Raw genomic sequence first — 19,487 nt, forward strand, 5'->3', positions numbered from 1 at the left:
TAAACTCAACACACACAAAACAGATAATCATATCAAAAAATGGGCAGAAGATATGAACATTTTTTCATGTGTCTGATAGCCATTTGTATGTCTTCATTGGAGAAGTGTCTGTTCATATCTTCTGCCCATTTTTTGATATGATTATCTGTTTTGTGTGTGTTGAGTTTAAGGAGTTCTTTATAGATCCTGGATATCAATCTTTTGTCTGTACTGTCATTTGCAAATATCTTCTCCCATTCCGTGGGTTGCCTCTTTGTTTTGTTGACTGTTTCCTTTGCTGTGCACAGACACATAGACCAGTGGAACAGAGTAGATAGCCCAGATATGTACCCTCAACTCTATGGTCAGTTAATCTTTGACAAACAGGAAAAAATATACAGTGGAAAAAAGACAGTCTCTTCAATAAATGGTGCTGGGAAAACTGGGCAGCTATATGTAGAAGAATGAAACTCGACCATTCTCTTACACTGTACACAAAGATAAACTCAAAATGGATGAAAGACCTCAATGTGAGGCAGGAATCCATCAGAATCCTAGAGGAGAACATAGGCAGTAATCTCTTCGATATCAGCCACAGCAACTTCTTTCAAGATATGTCTCCAAAGGCAAAGAAAACAAAAGCCAAAATAAACTTTTGGGACTTCATCAAAATCAAAAGCTTCTGCACAGCTAAGGTAATGCTTTTATTCAGAGTTGATAGTGTACTGATTCAGATGCTAATCTCATTTAGAAATATTCTCACAGACATACCCAGAATAATGACTAACTGTATTTCTTCCTCCTTGTGGCCCAGTCGAGTTGACACATAAAATTAGCCATTACAACATGGACCTAAATAAGTTTCATATCATGTAGAAAGTACCAAATGTCATAAGGTAGTTAAGAAAGTTGATAGATCAATGTCAAGAGGCAAAATATACTACTTATTATTTTCCACTTTCAGAGTTTACTCATCTTCCTCTTTGCTCAATAACTCTCGGGTCATACCTTTGAAGTTTGTCTGAAGGTTGTGATAATGTGTAAAAAGTAGAGAGCTGCATTCCCCCAAATCACCTTTCAAGAATGGATCCTACTTAGATTTGGGAAAAAGAGGAACTTGTGTGAAATTTGGAAGCTGAAAGAAAATCAGAGGCCATTATTCTTGGAAGGTTGTCCTGGTCAGACCCTGTGATGGACAGAGGTGGGTCTCAGCTTGTCTCTTTGTCCTCTGTTCCCTGTCCAGCATGTCTCCACAACTGTGGGCCCTGCTTGCCAGCAGCATTCACTGGCCCATGACCAAGCACTCAGCTGGGGCCTACAAAAGCTGCAGATGAAATAGTCATTTTCACTGATCTCTCCATGAGCCCACACTTAGTAGTCCCTTTCACCAGCCAGATCAGCTTCTCAGATTTTTTGTAAACTCTAACTTGTTCACCCATGCCATGGCTACAGGTGGAAAGTAAGTGATTTTCCCCTGATCCTCCAACTTATCCCTTCCAGACTTCAACCTCTTCAGCATCTGCCAAGTTTCTTTTACTGAATTTCTATGAGATTGCTTATTCCCAAAATACTTGTGGTGGTGAGCATCCTTGACCACAAGGGTGTAACAATATCTACTGTTCATGGAGTGCACACCATGCTGTAACTCGTAGATACACTTTATACTAAACTTGGCCTGCTGGATAAGCATTCTCACCCTTGTTAAATGGAGGAAAGAACTGGAACTTAGAGAAGTCACAGGTTTTCTCAAGCACACAGAGATCATAGGTCATAGTGCTAGGATTAGAACGCTTCTCTGAGTGTACTTTTCTGTCAACTAATTAATTCTATATGTAAAAATGTGGAATGGCAAATGGCAAACTAACCTAAAAGTCAGATACTTTAACTGTATAAGGTAGATGAGTGCCTGACAAAAATGGCATCGAATACATCATAAAAGTTGGCAGTCATTTTGCTATAAAAATTGAACTATCTCAAAAATGCATGAAGCAAATCATCTCACCAAAACAGCAATTTCCACTCTATACTTAGCTTGCCCAGTGTCACCTAAGAATAGAGTACAAAATATATTTCCTAAAATGCTTGCTTCTTCTAACCTTTTGGGGGACAGCCGGCGCTTAGCACTGTGCCGTATTCTGCCTTGTGTTGTGCACTGACAGATCTAATCCTTACTAGAGCAGTATTTCCCATCAACAGATATTTAGAAAGTGTTTTCAGTCTGAGGATACTTGAGCCTTAACTTACTGACCTTTGTCCTGATGCAGAATCAAAAGTGTTTCCATACTGTTGTCTCCTTGAGTCATCTCAATTATAACAAAACAAAATAAATCTTTAGGACAGAAATGCACTTAGGATAGCTGATTTACTATTGTTCTAAGCTAACAAAAGTCTGTTTCTTTCTTCCTAGTGCATTTCAGATGTGATAATAACAAAATAAATCTCTTAGAAACAAACAAATCTCTTTGGGAGCTAGAGAAAAGCTCTTAAAAAAGTCATTTTGAGGTACCCAATTTCCTCTCTTCCACATTCGGATGTTCAGATATGTTTTGGAGAAGAAGACACTAAAAGACTAGATGTCAGACACCTTGTCTCCTTTTTAGGACACTTTGTGAAAAACAAACCACTTAAATGTGCTGCCTAGTAGCTCATTTTGTATTTATATCTTCCATTCCTTCCAAAGTGTCAAATATGTTCTAATGGACTCATATTTAGACTAACATTTATATATAATGAAAGGAAATGACTTTGGAAAAAAAATAGTAGTGTTTACTCCATACAACTCCAGAGAGAAATAGACTAATATGTTTCTCTCCACATTGCTTTCTCATTTTTTCTGATTGCACTTTACCCATCATCACTTCCAAGCTCTGATGTTACTGTTGTCCTACAGAAAACTTACTGAGGTGGAAACCAAAATCCTCATTCCCCACCCACGCTCCTAAAGCTCTCATCCTTCAAATTCATCCTTATCCTAGCTAACAAATGGCAGTGAGTTCCCCGAGTCTCCTTGTTACAACAGGGTGCTGGAGAAGCTTGCTGTCCTGAACTGCGCATAGGCACAGACAAGAACCTCCAAGTTAAACCCTCACTTCCCCCTGGCCAAAGGCCCAGTGGGAAGTTCTTCACAACAGAAAACCTTTTTGGCAATACTCTCTGTTCCAGCCAAACACTAACAGAAAAACTGCATCCCTCCCCCACATCCTTCATCCCTATGGCTTCTTCAGGGTCTAGTGAAAAGGTGATCTTCAAACTCCACCCCCAACCATGGACGCAGGAGGCAGGGCGGTGTCAACTGGACCTAGCAGGATGCTGGTTTCTCACCCCTCAGACAACAGAGGCAGGTGGGACTGTGATTTCACCCCCAGATAGTGTCAGTAGAGTCCAGGAACTGAGCCTTCACCACTGATGGTCAGTGCTGAGATTCAACAAGGCAGTTCAAACAAGGCTAATAACTATCCTGTTACTCACAAAGCACCCATTTTCCTCAAAAGCATGAGGGGGTCAGAGACTGAGCCTCCATATCCACCTGATGTCTATGAGACAGTACACAGTCTTGGGGGTAGAGCTAGCCAACACTCACAGCTTTTCCTTTGTCAGGAGTGCCTTGTAAGAAACTGAGTCAGAAGGAAGGGGTACAACATTTTCAAGTACTGAAAGAAAAGAAGGGACAAAAATCTATATCCAATAAAATATACCAGGAATTAAAAATGCATCAAGCATGAGAGAGAGGGGTGCCTGGGTGGCTCAGTGGGTTAAGCCTCTGCCTTCGGCTTGGGTCATGATCCCAGGGTCCTGGGATCGAGCCCTGCATCTGGCTCTCTACTCAGCAGGGAGTCTGCTTCCCCCCACCTCTCTCTCTGCCTGCCTTTCTGCCTACTTTGATCTCTGTCTGTCAAATAAATCTTTAAAAAAAAAAGAATAAGAGAGAAATATAAACAAGTTTAGATGAAGGAAAACAATTTGTTGCTAGCACACCTAGTCTTGAAAAATGGCTAAAGAAATTCTCTGAACAGAGAGAAAATGGTAATAGAAGAAGTATTGGAACTTCAGAAAAGGAAGTAACAAAATGGATTAAAAAATGAGAAAAACAACAAAATGACTATCCTTCATCTCATGTGTTTCTTATACCATATTTGATGGTTGAAGTAAAAATTATGATATCATCTGATGTGATGCTCAATGTAAGTAGAGGAAATACTTAAGACAATTATATTTTAAAAGTTGGGAGATAACTTTATGCAATTAAATAAGATCTAGTCACGTGATTACCAGACATTAACACTTTCCATAATTAAAATTGCACTTAGGATAAATTTCCAAATTCTTAATAAACTTGGGAGGACTTGCATACTATGGTAACAACTACATCTTTTACCTTCACCTTAAACCACTTTCACCCTCCCTTACTGTGCTCCTCCGGCTCTGACGTTCCTTCACTCGCCCTTCCAGGACTTTTGTGCATGTGTTTCCAGTTTCTGAAATGTTTTTCATGTAGCTCACTTCTATGCATTCTTTAGGTTGAAAGTCAAAGGTCACAACTATAAGGAAGATTTCTCTGACTCCAACCCAATCAAATTAGATAACTGATTATGTTTTTTCAATCTCTTTTCATTTGACTCCTTAGCCCATATGGGCAGAGGACAAATGCTTTTCACGACTGTACTCTCTCTGCCAGCACAGAGCCTGGTCCACAAAAGAAGTTCAGTAGGATTTGTTCAACAAATAAATGAAGTAGGAGTTGATTTTTCTCAAGGATTTTGCTCTAAATACCCTTCACATAGAGGCACAATATCTGATGTCTAAATATTTATTTATATTAAGGGCTTATAAAATGTTTAAAATCCAGAAAAAACATTATTAATTCAGTAATATGTAACAAAATATATTGCAACATTAAGGTTGAGAAAATATTTCACAATAAAGAAAACTCTAGTTTCATGATGATTAATTGCAACTTATAATTTTGAATTGAATTATGGACCAGACATTTTAAAAGCAATTGAGAATATTATTAAAACATTCAACAACATTTGAATATGAATCAAGGATTAGCCAATAATTGAATTATTAATAAAAGTGGATATGATATTAAAGTACTCTCAAATTATTTGGAAGTAACCAGAAAATAAACTATGTGTGTAGAGGGGGAAAAAAGCATGAATAAGGGAGTGACTAAATGATGAAACAAATTGGGAAAACATGAACAATGGGTAAATCTGGAAAAGTAGCTGTGAGCCCTTTGTAGAATCCTTCCAACTTTGTAAATGTGAAATTATATCAAAATGCAAAGTCTCAAAAACAGAGAATTATTTAAACCTAAGGAAAACCACTGTCTAGAACACTTAGAATTATATATTCACATACAATTCTTCTTGAAAATTTTTCTTGATATTAGGTCTCACTGGTAAAAAGATCAATTAACATTAAAAACTCAATGATAATCAGAAAATAAATATTACATTAAAGATAACCATTTGAATTGACTTAACATAATTAATGATCATGAACTTATGTAGAGAGAATGAATCTAATTATATTTCATTACATATTCATAAGTACAGAGTAATTTTTCCACATCTGCCATTAGATATGCCAACAATGCAAAAAAATAGAAAAATATGTAAGTATTTTAAAAGATGTTGAAATTTCTTGGCATCAGGGAAATACAAATCAAAACCACAATGAGATACCTCCTCACACCTGCCAGAATGGCTAAAATTAACAACTCAGGAAACAACAGATGATGAAGAGGATGTGGAGAGAGGGAAATCTTCTTGCACTGTTAATAGGTATGCAAACTGGTTCAGCCACTCTGGAAAACAGCAAGGAGGTTCCACAAAAAGTTAAAAATAGAGCCACTCTATGACCTACCAGTTGCACTATTAGGTATTTATCCACAGGACACAAACAAGAATTCAGAGGGGCACATGCACCTCCTTCTTTATAGCAGCATTGTCCACAATAGCGAAAATACAGAAAGAGACCATATGTCCACTGATAGGTGAATGGATAAAGAAGATGTGGCATATATTCATCAAAATATTACTCAGCCATCAAAAAGAATGAAATCCTGCCATTAGCAACAACTTGGATGGTACTAGAGGATACTATGCTAAGCCAAATAAGTCAGAGAAAGACAAGCATATGATTTCACTCATATGAGGAATTTAAGAAACAAAATATATGAAAATAGGGGAAGAGAAAGAAAAATAAGCTGAAAGCAGAGATGGAGACAGCCCATAAGAGAATTTGGAATGCCAAAATGAGAAGAGACAAAGAACTGGGTAGAGAAATATTTGATGAAATAATGGCCATATTTTTTCCCAAAATTAATGACAAACCCTTATGGATTTAAGAAACTCAAAGAATGGTGGGGCGCCTGGTGGCTCAATGGTTAAGTGTCTGTCTTTGGCTCAGGTCATGATCCCAGGGTCCTGGGATTGAGCCCCGCATCAGGCTCCCTGTTAGATGGGAAGCCTGCTTCTCACTCTCCCACTCCTTGTGTTCCCTCTCTTGCTGTGTTTCTCTGTCAAATAAATAAATAAATCTTAAAAAAAAGAAAAAGAAAAAGAAAAAGAAACTCAAAGAATGGGATGCCTCGGTGGCTCATTTAGTCAAGCATTCATTTGCCTTTGGCTGAGGTCACAATCCCAGAGTCCTAGGACCAAGTCCCTCAATGGGATCCTTGCTCAATGGGGAGCCTGCTGCTCTCTCTGCTTGCTGTTCCCCCTGCTTGTCTCTTTCTCTCTCTCTGACAAATAAGTAAATAAAATATATCTAGAAGAAGAAGCTCAAAGAATAAAAAACAAATGTATATCAAATATACACACATAATAGTCATATTACATTAAAACTACTTTGAAGGAAAGACAAAGAGAAAGACTTCACTGCAGCCAAAACAAACAATACTCATTTTGTAAGGGGAACATAGAGAACTCTTAAAACAGATTTCTTACCAGAAACTACACAAGCCAGAATATAATGGAATGACATTTTTACATGCTTGAAGAATAAACAAAACAAAACTTTGAAAACAGTATTCTAAACCCAATGCAAATATATATCAAAAATGTTAGCCAAATCAGGTAACCAAAATCAAGTAACCCAAATCAGGTAACCAAATATTGGGAGAATTGATTGGTAATGTACCTGTAATTCAATAAAAGTTAACAGAAGTCTTTAGGCAGAAGGAATATGATACTAGATAAAAACAAATCTCTTTCTACACAAAAAAACCAGAGTGCTAGAACTGAAATGAAGGTAAATGTCAAATTCATTTTTTCTGATCTTTAGTAACACTCAGTGACAACTGTCTAAAACAGAGATAGTAACAATATATTCTGTGTTTAAACATATGTAAATATTAAATGTATGACAAAGAAATGGAAAGGAGAAATGGAAGTAGACTGCTGTAAGCTCCTGAGCCAACAGAAAAGCATACGAATTAATAATTGAGATTGGTAAGGTTGTAAGATAAAAATCAATATGTAAAAATCAATTTGATATCTATGCATTAGCAATGAAAAATTGGATTTTGAATTTTAAAAAATACCATTTACAATAGCACTAAAAAAGGAGTTGTAGGTATAAAGGTTTGGCATTGATTTTGTTACTTTACAATTCCAAAAATACAGGTACAGTCAAGCTCAAATTGCTCCTGGGAATATGTTTATTTTGCTTTTAACATCAGGTAAAGGATGGCTTTTTCTGAGTTTTTGCTTAAGGATGTAGAAAATTAAATTTTAACTGCTGAAAACAGAATAATCACACCTTAGGGAATTAGGGATTTAAGGGTTTCAGGTGTTTCAGAAAAGCCTTAGTAATCTGAAGTTTCACATACTTATTTATATAACACATGAGTTCTGAGACTTTTGAGGTTCACTTATTCTACACATTGAACTCTAAAAGCAGCATGTGCATATTTTTGAGATATCAAATGTATAATCTTGGAATGGTATTTGAAGTACAAAATGCCTTTAATGAACTAAAATGATTCAAGAAGAACATATTGCACTTAAAACATATATTCTATACTATGGGCTTCTAAGAGAGGTGGGTATGATGCTGTGAAGAAAAGCAATTGCATTCTCAGTAGGTTATCACAGTGTATTTTCAGAAGTTTCTAATTGAAGGCATGCTTCATTTGCCTTGGCTATAAAAAAACCCTACATTTGCTCATGATTATGTCTGTAAATGCCCTCGTAAAATGTACTCTAGCAAACACACCCGCACACTTGCATATGTGCACACACATGCACATAGACACAAACATTTTACAATTTACTAAGAAATATTTTCATGCAGATTACTTCTTGCTTCTTTTATGTTTTTTCTGAGATCTTTAAGAATATAGAAAAGTTAGATATTAATATAAATTAATTTAAATGTATTAAAACATATTAAAAAGCCCTGCATTTGATTTAGTAAATTATTTTTTCATTTTTAATTTTTTTTAAAGATTTGCTTATTTTAGAGAGAGAAATAGAGAAAGAGTGGAGTCCACAAGCAAGGGGAGGGGCAGAGGAAAAGGGAGAGAAGCAGCTCCCCACTGAGTGAAGAGCCCAGCTGGATCCCAGTACCCTGAAATCATGACCCAAGCCATGACCCAAGGTGAATCAAGAGTCAAATGCTTAACTGTACTACATGGACACCTCTTTTCAGTTTAAAATGGGAAAATGTCAGGAAGGATTTCCTAAATTATGTATTCCATACCTTGATTTTTTAAACCAAAAATTAAATGTTTTTCTTTAAAGCAGTTTGCTTTGTTTAAATTTTTCTTTCAAATAGTAATACACAGACACACACATATACAAAAACAGATAATATATATCTACTATCAGTATTTCACTTTATCTTGTCCCTTTCTAGTTCCTTGTTCATGTCTTATTGAGGAAAAGGGATGCTTCACAATATGCTCATCATAAACTTTCAAGATAGTTGCATGGGATTGTAATTATTATTATAGAAAAATAAGGACTGAATGAGAATTGAGTATCAGTAGTGCCTTCCAGAGAAAGTTCATGCCAATCATGATGGTATTCAGGTTTGTTTGTCCTGCTCTACAACTAGAAGAGATTAGAGATCATTAGACACCAAAATAACCTCCATTCTGAATCTCATTGTCATTTGCAGGATAGGTTATTTTAATTCTTGAGAATCTCTGCCTAACAAATTCTACTTTTAGGAATCCTACCCACTTTAAGATCTGCCATTTAATAAGCTCGTGACTTTGAACAAATTACCTACTCTGGGAGCTTCAGATCCTTCAGAGGTAAAACTATAAAGCCTGATTCATAAACTGAATGGGAGTAGCAAAACACTAAGAATAAAATTCTTGGTCCATAGTAAGACCTCATCATTGATAAATATTGTGATTATTATTAGAGAGGAAATAGTATATTATTGGAAAGAGAGAATGAAAGACCTCTGTTAGAACATAGGTTTTATTTTGTGATAAAAAAAATTATGGTTTATAGATCATTATTAATGTATTCAAAATACATAGATATACAAAATCAAGTGTAAGAAAGTCTTTGATCCTTAATAACAACAGGCAATGAGCATAACCACATCTAGACATTATAGATTATCAGAATATGTCTGTGAAGAGAGATGGAGCATTCACGACTACAAAACATTCAATTAAAAAGTTATAGAGCTTTAGTACCAAATCCTCATATTTCTCTCATCTGAGACTAACTTTACCAATAGAGCTAGATAGGGTGAAGTTCTATCTTCTCAAGATCTTTCCAACTTACCCAGGTGTGAGGAAGAGGAAGATGCACATCAGACAGGAAGAAATGCAAGAAATTTCAAATTGAAATCCAAGTCAAGGATGGTCTCCACCAACTCCTAAATTGGTCGCTTATTTGTTTCTTTATTCAATAACTAATTAATGAATATGGGACTTGGTACCAGCATCGTGCTTGACAGACTTTGGAAATACTGTGCTGAGCAAGATGGGAGCCTCTGCTTTTATGAAATAAATAGCTACCCACAGAAATAAATTGCTTTATTGAAATTATTTTATTTATTTAGTGACTCCTGCTCTAAGAAATAAAGAGATAAACATAACTTTAGAAAATTATAAAGGTTATGGAGAAAATGAAACAGGGAGTTATCTTGGGTGATCAGGGTCAACTTTGGTTTGGCTAGTCGGGGAAGCAGTCTCTGAAGAAGAGGAACTGGATCTGAGAACTTCATGGGACATTGAACTTTCAGTGATTTAAAGAAATAGCCCTGAAGCTAAGATGCCTTCCCTTATTCTGAACCCCATGTTTATTCTATTAGAAATTCTAAAGCTCATGGTGGTTTGAGATGAGACCCTTGCAGATAGGCAACATCTCAGATCAAAACCTAAACTACAGAGACTATCTGAACGTGATATAGGAAGCTAAAATTGGTTTAACACAATGGAACTTAGAAAGATGATTAAATGAACTAAACAAAAGGGGGCACATAAACACAAGAGACTCAAGCAGATACTGAATATAAAGATTAAGGGGAAAGTAGAATAGAAATCCCTGGATATCTAAATCCAGCATCTTTCTAAATCTCATTTCCTTGAACCAATTGTAGCTTTCTATATGATGTTCAAATACAAAGATACAGACATAGTGAAAAGAAGGGGCACATGCACCCCAATGTTCATAGCAGCAATGTCCACAATAGCCAAACTGGAAGGGGCCAAGATGTCCTTTAATGGATGAATGGATAAAGAAGATGTGGTTCATATATATAATGGAATATTACTCAGCCATCAGAAAGGATGAATACCCACCATTTGCATTGACATGGATGGAACTGGAGGGGATTATGCTAAGTGAAATAAATCAAGCAGAGAAAGACAATTATCGTATAGTTTCACTCATATGTGGAACATAAGGAATAGTGCAGAGAATCATAGGGGAAAGGAGGGAAAACTGAAGAAATCAAAGAGGGAGACAAACCATGAGAAACTCTGGGATCTGGGAGACAAACTGAGGGTTACAGAAGGGAGGGAACTGGGGCAACCAGGTGATGGGTATTAAAGAGGGCATGTGCTGTAATAAGGACTGGGTATTATATGCAAATAATGACTCATTGAACAGTATATCAAAAACTAATGATGTACTATATGATGGTTAATTGAACATAGTAAAAAAAGGAAAATACAAGAAAGAAAGAAAGAAAGAAAGAAAGAAAGAAAGAAAGAAAGAAATCCCAATACCTGAATCCTGTGGATCATGTATTGATACACGCATTCATTCATGTATAAATATTTTCATTCCTTCATTTAATTAGCACATGGGCATTTGTGGCAATAGTAAATCAAGAAAAAAAAGACAAAACTCTATATATAGCTTTAGACCTGCACAATCCAATAAAGGAGGTACTAGCAACATGTGACCACTAAAATCAAAATTAAATTAAATTTAAAATTCTGGGGGTGCCTGCCTGGCTCTGTCAGCTCAGTGTGCAACTCATGATGTCAGGGTTATGGGTTTGGGTCCCATGTTAAGGGTAGAGATTACTTAAAATACAAAAATTTAAAAAAAATTCTCAGGAAGGAATAATTATAATTTAAGCTATAATTTAGCTAGAGCATGGTGCTGCTGCACCAACTAACAAGCAAGATTTCCCCCAAGGGTTGTCACTATTCATTACAGAACAGAGAGGCTATGCCCAAACTATGCCATCATAGAGGGTTGTGCCTTAAGGAACCAATCAGTATTGGTAGACAGGTTGACTTAGAAACTTTAAATTAGATGAATAAAATCTGGCTTGACAGGGCTATGTTTTTCTAACCTTCCCAGTAAACTAAGGGAGCTTACCTTACCCTCTCTTCTTGTCACTAATAGTATTGGTGGTGGTCTTCTAACTGTGACCCCTGAAAAAAAGGAAGAGGAACAGGTTATCTTCAGCCCCATTATTCTAGTGCTCATAAAGAGAATCTGTTCCCAGAAGACCCTGCTTTCCTAGCTGCTATCAAACCATACCAACATTACTATGATGACGAGGATACTTGATGCTCTTTCCCTGGAAGACTGTGTAGATCTCAAGCATGTAGTACCATGTGACAGGAAGAAAGATTGTAAGTTTCTTTAGAGAATTCCTTACATCCTGTAAAGCAGACATCACTAGATTATAACCATCTGGTTGAAGGTGAAAGTTGCTCCATGGAAGCCAACTATCTCTTAAAATCTCTCTGCCTTGTCCACGACTTCAACTTTTCTTTCCTTCTGCCAATGCTCCATTCTTAATATGTTTCAGTCAGCTGAATTCACTTCTACCCTCTAGATACTGTATTTCTCCTGAATGAAAATATATATTTTGTCTCTTGTTTCTTTTAGCATCATGACCTGGAACAGAACTTTGGCCTTAAGTTAATGAGGTTTGCCTTGGTTCCAACTGGCAGACTTCATCAGGGGAAGATGGGGTCCAGTCCAATGAAGGTGCAAATGGTTGGTTCAACTTTAGTTCAATCTACCCTCCAGAGAGACCATGCCTTTTTTCTTTGTAAGTCAAATAAAAAAAAAACGCAAACAAAACACAGCTCAGCCCTCCAAGACAAGTTTTTTTTTCCCCTTGTCATCATAGTAAGCCTTGTCACTAACTGTTAAGAAATATTGACACATTTTTCCTTTTCTTTCTTATAAGAAGAAAGAAAACTTTTTAACTACAAATGCTTTTTTTTTTTTTTTTTTTTTGGTATCCAAGGTGATACCAGTGCCATGGATTATTTAAAATATCCTCTTCCTTTGACACAAACAATATATATTGTTTGTAGCAACAGTGGGGATATAGCTTATGTAAAATTTGATATTAAACATAAGCAAATACCCATGGCACATTGCATGGACAGACAATAAAAAGATGTCAAAGCACCTGGGTGGTTCAGTTGCTTAAGCATCTGTCTTCAGCTCAGTTGATGATTCTGGACTTCCAGGATCAAGCCCCATTATAGGCCCTGCGCTCAGCAGGAAGTCTGCTTCTCCCTCCACTGCTCATCCAGCTCTTGTGCTCTCTCTCACTCAAATAAACAACAAATATAAAAAAAGGACTTCAAAACGTTGAATAATCACACAATAAATTTATATTGATATATAAGATTACTTACTTCCCAAAGCCATGTAAGAGTTAAATATAATATAAAACAAAACTCTATTAATATTGTGCCAGGCATCAAGATTTTATTTAAATATATCAATTATTACAATTATGATAATGATGGAAATGATGAAGGAAATGATCAATAAACAGGCTAATTCTACATTTGAAATGTATCACACATGCTTAAAGTCATATATTAATCTCTATATATATTTACTCCATATTAACTTCAAAACAAAATAAAAAATGGATACTTGGTCCGTGTGCCAAAACATCTCTAAATGTATGTCCTGAACTAAGGCATATTCTAGGAGCAGTAAGGGGTTGTGCACTAAATTATAAGCAAGCCTCAGTGAGATGAGTGTTTCTGAGAAATTATTTTTACTACAAATTTCTGTAGAACCCCATATTAAAATCTAGTGGGTCAGGACATATCTATTATGTTAGTATAATTTAGAAAAACCAGAGGAGCCTGGGTGGCTCAGTTGGTTGGGTGTCTGCCTTCTGCTCAGGTCATGGTCCTGGGGGTCCCAGATCGAGCCCCACATTGGGCTCCCAGCTTAGCGGGAAGTCTGCTTCTCCCTCTCCCTCTGCCCTGCCCCCTGCTCATTCTCTCTCTCTCTCTCATATAAATAAATAAAATCTTTTTAAAAAGAAAGAAAGAAAAAACAAGTTTTATAGATTTTTTTCCCCCTAGAATTTGTACACGTAGGAAAATGTTCATCAGAAATAATGTATTACCTGGTATTTATATAACAATTGACATGTATACATGATCCATTTCTATATTTTATAATATATAACTGATCTGAAAACAGTTTACTACATTAGGAGATTTATTTCATATTTGACTCTAAAGAAAATTAAGTTTGTCAAGTCATGGAGTTTATGAGCATGTTGACTAATCCCAGGCAATCATGGCTACCAACAGTACAACATATGCAACTTAACGATGCAATTTGCCAAAAATGACAAAAAATGGAATCCCTGCTGAACGCTTTTAAGTAGGGTACCTATCTTCAGATGCTCTTAGTTTACATAAAGCTTCTCAGATGAAATAACGTAGCAAGAAGCAGGAAAAAACTCACCAGTAATGCTTGAATTATTCCAATTGCTTGTGAATTAAAAGCAGCTGTGGACAGTAGGTGGTTGGTCTCTCCTTAAATACTATGTTAGTAACATGGATAAAGATATTATCTTTTGCTCTGATACAGAATATTAAGAATCATGAAAAAAGCAGCAGAAGGCCTATAAATGTTATCAAACATTCTCAGTGAGATAATTATATTTTAGATATTTAAAATATTTTTAATCATGTATTTTTATCGTATTTATTAGTAACCTTTTTCAAACCACTTTTAAATCATTACAAATATCACCCAGATTGGAGTTTTTTTTTCATTTGCAGAAGATTTTAACTGTGATTAATATTGATAGCATTATATAATTGTATAACAATAGGGGATATTTGTGTACTACTCATCTTATAGGGCCAATATTTTCAGAGTCAGATCTTAAAAAAATGTATTTTATCATTTCAAAAAGTAATACATAACACAATTGTATTATGATTGTATTCATTACTAACATTTTGAGTAGCTGTTTCTTTTTTGTCAGGTGTGTGCATACCGATATTATTAATAACATTCACAGTTCAAGGAAACTGTAACATTGCTTATAAGTCAGAATTTGCTCTGTTTCTGGAATATAACACTGAAATAGAGGATAGCATTTTGCATACTGAAACAGGAGAATGTTTTTAAGGGATTAATAGTAGTAGCAAGTTTTATGATTTAATAATGTGTGTTCATAAACAAAAAACATCATTTCAGGTGTGTTACTTTTTTTTCTCCTGAGTTGTTAAACATATACTCATGAAAAATATAACTTATCTTCTGGAACTTTTTTTATTCTGTTGTAGTATATGTATGCTATGAAAACTTAGTACCACTGGAAAGGAAAGGTAACAGTGTAATCAATAAAGAGCCTAGTGGCTATTCACTGGCTTTAGGTTCAGTTTAGAAGAGACAGAATTGTAAGCATTGAATTAGACTAGAGTTAGGTATCTAGCTAGCTATGGTTAATTACATGTCACTAACCAGCTCCCAGACCTTGGAAAATCTCTTTAAAATTGTTTCCTCTATAAGATTTTGACATCACAATGTGGAATTTAAGAATTTTAATAGTTTATAAACTAACTTCAGTTCTTCAAAACACCTACTTAAAAAAAATATTACCCATCAGAAAACTATATCAACAACTAAAACAAAGGATCTTTGCTTTAGTTGGGGGTGGATTATGTCAATTCATCTTGGCATTTCTGAAGTTATTTAAAGTTTAATTGATAATACATATATACTCATACAGACATACACATACATATGTGTGCATGTGTGTGTGCGCATATATGCTATGATACTGTGAATATATGCATGCATGTACTAAATACTAAGCATAAAAATATAATATTTTTATACTTTTATACATCATAATATCACTACCTGGAATTCATGGGTCAGAAAGTGGAAGGCAGAGAAGAGATGTTTTAAATTAAACATTTGGAACCGTTGAAAATAATTATCACTATGTTCTTTATATTTTACTTCTAAAACCTCTTCCTTTTCACCCACATCCTGATTTCAATTAGCATCTCAATGCTAACATACCCTAAATATATATATCTCTCTTCTTTACTTCTATCTCAAGCTGTATACTGCAATTTTAAATCTGTCACTTTATTATCGTTTCAAATATATTTACTCTATTTTATTTCCTAGTTTTCCTTTCTTTCTTCTTTCATAGAAAGACTACTATCTTACCAGTTGTGCTGTCTCAAAGTTTTGCACTCATTTTTAATGTTTTTTGATAGAAGTATAACATATCCACATAATTTTACAAGTTGACTAATTTAATACAAAATGAAAAGAGCATATAATTTTCACCCAGGTCAATGAGCACAAAGCAGAAGGATTTATGAAGGCTCTGAGAGCCAAAGAGCCCAGAAATTTAATAACTACTACATAATTGCCCCAATATTGATTGATAGTCACTCTGCTTAGACAGATTGGCTCCTCACTCTAAGAACAGCAGAGGAAACTCCGAAAGGGCTTCACAATTGAAAGTGAGATTCACAGTTTGAGGGTGAGTGAAAGGCAACCCCAGTGAGAAGTGGACTGGGCTATTTGACCAATTGAGAGCAACTTTTCCCAGACAAAGACTCACATCAATGAGGAACTGCTAAGAACAGAATTTATATCTCTTAGGACAGAGATGTTAGGGTCAAGGAAAGAGAACATTCAGATATAAAGTGGAGAGAGCTGCAGAGAAAGTAAACCTCGGATAATATAAAGTCAGATTTTTTAACATTTCCTGGTAACAATAAAGAGGGAGTCCTCATTTCTGTCTGAGCTAAATAGCACTATTCTTGAAAATGAAACATGCCAGAAACACAAACCTGTATAAAACAGGTGAACATTTTTGCCTCACAGTTCCATATGAAATAAAGTGAAATTAGGAAAATGATAGAACTATGAAAAAACAGAGTAAGAGTTACTGAGCTATGGTCTCTCAGCTTCACACCCAGCCTCCTATACTCTGCTTTATGATGCTAGAGCAGGGAGTCTACCTGTTTTCTTTTGACAAGCACTCCTTGCTGTGCTTTGCCAATATAAAGTTCTATACTACCAGGGTTCTGGGAGGCTGTTGGAGAGAGAGGAGCTATTTGTCTTGATGTGTAGCCCCATTCCCAGTTTTAATTCCAGCCTCTATCAGTATAACTCTACTAATGTCTTCACCTGGAAGCTGAAGTTCATTCTAGCAGTAGCTGTTGGTTCTAGTTTGCAGATTTTTCAATGCTCTCAAAACAAGGTTTACTGTGCACCTCAGAGATTTTAGCACGGCCCATTGGTGCTCTTTTCTCAGAGGTCTGTGTCCCAGTCCCATGGGGTCCCTCATCTGAGCTCAGAGAAATTGACACCAACCAATTAGTGCAGTCCTCTCAGAGATCCAAGTTTCAGCTCTGCAGGGACCCTCCATCAATCTTTAAATCTTTAGTAATTCCAATCTCTCCCTTTTGTTACCTGAGAGCTATGGTTGTAACTTTTTCCCGTAATTTCTATCTCTTTTATAATTCCACACTTTCTTTAAAAATATTAGTTCTTGAGTATCTAGTTAATATCTTTTGTATTAAATTGTTTCGTTGAAATAACTGGTGTGTTTCTATCTCCTACCAGACCCAGACAGAGGCAAATTGAAGAAATCATAATTAGCAACTCAGACATTAAGATGATAAAATGAATAGAAGATATAAATGAAATGCTGAGGGGATGGAGAGAATTAGCAATAACAGAAAAAAGATAATTCAAGACAAAATTAGACAAAAGCTAATTAAAATAATGGAAAATGCCTTAATAAAAAGCAATGTGGGTAAGTGGAAATTTGGAAAAAAAAAATACACAAAAAGAGAAAGATAAACTGGACTAGAAAGATAGAAAATTGAACATAAGTGGAACAGGAGTCTCTAAAAAATAAAATCCAAACAGAACAGATGGATATGCAAAATTATTAAATGAAAAATTTCTGAATATAAAAGAAAGCTTGAAATTGCATGCTAACTGCACAGTAGATTTTTGAAAAATTTGAGAGGCATAATCTAGTACAATTATTGGGGCTTATGAAAGGTAGACATTTCTATGATATCCAAAAAATGTAAATAATTTATTTTTAAAAAGATAATTAGATTGACATATGATATTCAGTTAAGCCATAGGTAGAAAATAATGTAGAACTGTATTTTAAATACTAAACAAAAGATAATGTGAGGCCAGGATTTTATATCAACCCAAACTGACCCTCAAATTTAATTCTGCAGAAAAATTCTTTTGTCTGCAAGAATGCAGAGAATATTATTCCCTTGAGCCCTTCCTGAAAAAAGAACTAGAGTATGGGCTTCAGACAGACAAAATCCTAGAAAAGTCTGAACATATTTATTGGTAGTGCACATGAATACATTTCTATATTTATTTGTAGAACTAATTGTAAATGGTAGATGAAAGGGATTATAGATTATGTAATGCTTATAGATGCTGATATTGTAATTATGAAAAAATAATTTTAAAAGTTCAAGAAAAAGGGAAAAGCAAATGAAAGCACAATAAGATCCCAGATTTTTTACACAGTATTTTCTGAAGGTAGAAAAAGTATTACTTCAATTAGATGCTGATGGGAGCAAAGGGAAGAACAAGAAGGGGTTACTAATATTATTGTTTACTGTAGGGAATTAATAGCAAATACTAAAGCTAGACCCACCCACACATACACATACTCACCCTATAGAAAGAGATTAAGAAAGGGAACAAACTGTATATAAAATTATGAATATTTAAATAAATATAAAACAATATCTCAACAATATAAGTCCAACTTACTGTTCATGTCAATAAATCTAATTTGCCTTTAATTATATGAAATGCAGTACTTAAATTGGTTAACAAAACAGAAGCCAAACTTAGGCTTCAAGCAAGATAAAAACTTAAAGGTATTCACAAAGTTTCAAAAGATGGAGACTTCTTATTTAAGCTCAGATATGTAAAGGTCTGAAAAGTTGCCACTCCTGTTCTTATAGCAAGAAGATGGGTAAACTAAAAATCAAAGACCTTTTCTCTGGACCCATCATAGAACAGTCATAGGACATTCTACTACCTGCAAATCTGGAGAGACAAGTAAATCCAGAGTCTCAGCCAAGATCTACTTACCCAGAACAGAAACCACTAGATCCTCTAAATTGATAGGTACAGCTAAATGGTAATTTTCATGAATGGCTAGAGGCTGAATTTAGACTAGTATGATAGTGAATCACTGCTGGAAGCTGCAGTATTAGGAGACTTCCGTCGCTTTTGAGTACTTTTCATCCAGAAACAAAATAAATTATTATGGTGAGGATCCGAGAAGGATTTCCTCATAGTCTTGGCAGGGGTAGCCATCATAAAACCCACACAAACTCTTGTGGCCAAAAAACAAAACAAAACAAAACAAAACAAAAAAACACCAAACCTCTGTATCTGGGAAAAAAGGCACGACCAGAAAGTAATTTGGAGACATTATCCCAGTTAGGGAAGATCATTCCTTCCCATTTGAGCCCACACCTGCCTTCCTCTCAATGTAAGTAGGACAAATACATAGTTAACAAGAGACAAGGCTTAGAGAAAATAAAATGAAAATGCAATTGTCAGGGAAAGAAGTAGAGGGCAGAGTAAAGGAGAGAAACCCTGGAAAAGGAACGTAAGGAATTGTGAAGGCCACACCCCAAAAGAAAGTCTCACTAGTGGACTGAGAATTATCAGATTTTAGCATGATGCCCCTCCCATAGAACATGTCAACACTGCCAGCAATAACAGTATAAAATAAAAGTGTACTAA

Source organism: Enhydra lutris, unplaced genomic scaffold (assembly GCF_002288905.1).
Source record: "Enhydra lutris kenyoni isolate GAN:26980312 unplaced genomic scaffold, ASM228890v2 scaffoldscaffold58, whole genome shotgun sequence".
Taxonomy (NCBI): Eukaryota; Metazoa; Chordata; class Mammalia; order Carnivora; family Mustelidae; genus Enhydra; species Enhydra lutris.